The sequence below is a fragment of the Sinocyclocheilus anshuiensis genome, unplaced genomic scaffold (assembly GCF_001515605.1).
Source record: "Sinocyclocheilus anshuiensis isolate Anshui unplaced genomic scaffold, SAMN03320099.WGS_v1.1 scaffold1393, whole genome shotgun sequence".
NCBI classification, from domain to species: domain Eukaryota; kingdom Metazoa; phylum Chordata; class Actinopteri; order Cypriniformes; family Cyprinidae; genus Sinocyclocheilus; species Sinocyclocheilus anshuiensis.
Window position 1 is genome coordinate 432,938 of NW_015548343.1, and position 3,855 is coordinate 436,792.

A 3,855-nucleotide genomic window follows, 5' to 3' on the forward strand; every position below is an offset into this window, starting at 1 on the left:
GTCTAAGAGTTTTTAACTCTCTTTTTCTTGTTTATTTGTCAGGTCTATCAAATAATACAAAATTTAAATGCATTTTTATTAATATTTAATAATGAAATGAATGTAACTAAGTGTCTGGTCTTCTGGCTAGCTTTGATTAGTATGAAATATAATGTCAAATTCAAATTAAGATAATTTGTATTGTAATGCATGTGATATAACATGTATTTATGTATGTTCATGCAACAGTAGGCCTAATACATTTTAATGATAGGTTGTGCTTGGTAAATGCCATGTCTATGTTTGCTAAACAATAGCATGATATATTGAGGCAGAAAGAGAAAGTGGAAATTATTATCAGCCTAACACTATGAAGGGACACATGAAGATTGAAGACCTGATTGAGGACACATGAAGACTGCATGACGATTGGGAGCCATCTGAGTTTTTTTTTTATTGTTTTTTTTTGTGTGTAATATTTACCTGTGCAATAAATGCATATGTAAAAAACTTCTGCTGCAATGTATCTTTGTTAGCAAAAACATTTTTTTCCCAGTTCAAATGTCTTTTGTGTTAAAATGGTGAATTGAAAACCTAAACATTTGGGTCCTCATGGCATGGCTGAGCACACTGAAATAAATCAACTAATAATTGCAATGATGTTGCAACATTAAATGCTGAGCGATATTTCAAAATAACATTGTGAGCAAAAGATGATTTTAAGTAATTTGAATAATAGATACTACAGTAGGAAGTATCATTTCATAGAATGTGAAATAATTTTTGAAAAACTAATTTGTATATATTTGTATAAACACTCACATCACTGTAGTACGGAGCCCCTAAAGGGACCTTTGCAAAAATAAAAAAATACACAGACTTTCGCGTGCGCACGAGAAACTATCGCATGCTCCTGATAAACTTTTGTGTGCTCCCGAGAAACTTTTGCATGCGCACGAGAAACGTTTTGCGAGCTCACGCATTACAGTTTCCGGTTGCATCACTCTCTGCCGTCTTAAGCCCCGTTCACACATGTCGCCAGGGGCTGGCGTTGAGGTTGCTAGTGGGTGTTCTCAATACTGGTTGCCTTGACAGCGAATCAGGTTTCTTGCTGCTAAGTACAAACATTTTAGAGGCAAAAGACTAAATATAATCTAAATCTAAATTAAATCCGTACATACAAACAAAAATGAACGAGAAACAGAGCCTACTTTCTTCCATTGCGTATGTTTATCTATGGCGCTGAGAGGAGAACGATCACATGAGCTCTACTGTCGTCTTTCCTATTGGCTGTCACTCCCGAAAGTCGCTCTTCATTTGCATAAAGTTAAAGGATTCTGAACTTTGTCGCGTTGCTGGACACGCCTCATCCGGTCGCCAACAGCCGCTGTCGCTTGTGTCGCCGGAAATCGCCAGCTCTCCATTGAAATGAATGGGATTGTGTCGCTTTGCTGTTGCGTGTCGCTTGTAGTATGAACGGGGCTTTACACTGAAGAAAACAAAAGCATGGAATAGCGTTATTTTACTTACAAATGTGAGAGCGCATATGGTTCAAAACGCAGCAGCCAGGCTATTGACTGGCACTAAAAAGTGTCAGCACATTACTCCTGTGCTTGCCTCTCTCCAGTGGTTACCGGCGGTTACCTACAAACTAAAGGTGACCGGGCTTTCTCGGTGGCTGCTCCCAGACTTTGGAACAGTCTCCCTCTCAATATTAGATCTTCCTCTTCTGTTTCTTTTTTTAAATCTTCCCTAAAAACTTATCTGTATTCTTTATGTTTTAATTGAGGGTGTTTCTATTTTTACATTTGTCTCCAAGGTTTTGATCCAGTGTGTTAATTCTGTTTTAATTTTGTTCTAATTTTGTTTTAATACCTCTGTTCAGCACTTTGATTGCAAATTCTGTTGTTTTGAAATGTGCTTTATAAAGTAATAAACTAAACGAAACTAAACAAAACTAAACTAAACTGTTACCATTTCCACTCCATAATATAGCTCTTTTCACATGCTTTGATTTTGGATTTATATTTAGATATTATAAAATCACTATTATAACATTTTGAAAATCACCTCTTTGTCAAAGTTCAGCATTGTTTATATGAAGTATTAAGTAGCAAGAGTTAAAAAAAATAAAAAACTCTACTTGATCTACTTGAATCACACAAATTGCCTATTTTGAATTCAAAACGGCAATTTTCGGCGAAAGTGTTTTCATACAAGCCTTATTTTTATGAATTTTTTCGTTACAAAAAAAACAAAAAACATATGCGGCTAATCACATGGGAGGACAGACTAGGATCATACCATTATGTGAAAGAAGGAATGGGGACACAAGCTCTGAAGATATATCTATGGCGCTGAGAGGAGAACGATCACATGAGCTCTACTGTCGTCTTTCCTATTGGCTGTCACTCCCGAAAGTCGCTCTTCATTTGCATAAAGTTAAAGGATTCTGAACTTTGTCGCGTTGCTGGACACGCCTCATCCGGTCGCCAACAGCCGCTGTCGCTTGTGTCGCCGGAAATCGCCAGCTCTCCATTGAAATGAATGGGATTGTGTCGCTTTGCTGTTGCGTGTCGCTTGTAGTATGAACGGGGCTTTACACTGAAGAAAACAAAAGCATGGAATAGCGTTATTTTACTTACAAATGTGAGAGCGCATATGGTTCAAAACGCAGCAGCCAGGCTATTGACTGGCACTAAAAAGTGTCAGCACATTACTCCTGTGCTTGCCTCTCTCCAGTGGTTACCGGCGGTTACCTACAAACTAAAGGTGACCGGGCTTTCTCGGTGGCTGCTCCCAGACTTTGGAACAGTCTCCCTCTCAATATTAGATCTTCCTCTTCTGTTTCTTTTTTTAAATCTTCCCTAAAAACTTATCTGTATTCTTTATGTTTTAATTGAGGGTGTTTCTATTTTTACATTTGTCTCCAAGGTTTTGATCCAGTGTGTTAATTCTGTTTTAATTTTGTTCTAATTTTGTTTTAATACCTCTGTTCAGCACTTTGATTGCAAATTCTGTTGTTTTGAAATGTGCTTTATAAAGTAATAAACTAAACGAAACTAAACAAAACTAAACTAAACTGTTACCATTTCCACTCCATAATATAGCTCTTTTCACATGCTTTGATTTTGGATTTATATTTAGATATTATAAAATCACTATTATAACATTTTGAAAATCACCTCTTTGTCAAAGTTCAGCATTGTTTATATGAAGTATTAAGTAGCAAGAGTTAAAAAAAATAAAAAACTCTACTTGATCTACTTGAATCACACAAATTGCCTATTTTGAATTCAAAACGGCAATTTTCGGCGAAAGTGTTTTCATACAAGCCTTATTTTTATGAATTTTTTCGTTACAAAAAAAACAAAAAACATATGCGGCTAATCACATGGGAGGACAGACTAGGATCATACCATTATGTGAAAGAAGGAATGGGGACACAAGCTCTGAAGATAGCGAGTGTAGTGGTACAGGCCAGGTACACAGAGCAACAGAGAGATTTAAACCGGAGAGTTAAAGCCGGATTTAAACACAAGCGCGTTGGTTAAGGTAGGAAGACACTGCATTGTTGCAACATTGGTCCCCTCAGAGAGAGTCTTCTCAAAAACAGGACAAATAATCACAGAGAGGAGAAATCGCATCAGCACATCCAAGCTGAGGCATCTGATATTTCTGAATGCCAACCTGCACTAAAGACTAAAGTGTCTTACTGTTAAAGGGGTCCTATTATGCTCTTCTTTGGGTTATAACCATTAACCTTTTGAGTCTCGCTAACCATTAGGCCACAACTTCCCCCTTTTTGAAAAGCGATTTCTGTTAAATAAAATATCTCCTTTTGAAGTGGACTTTGAGCTTTGTAACTTTGCAGAT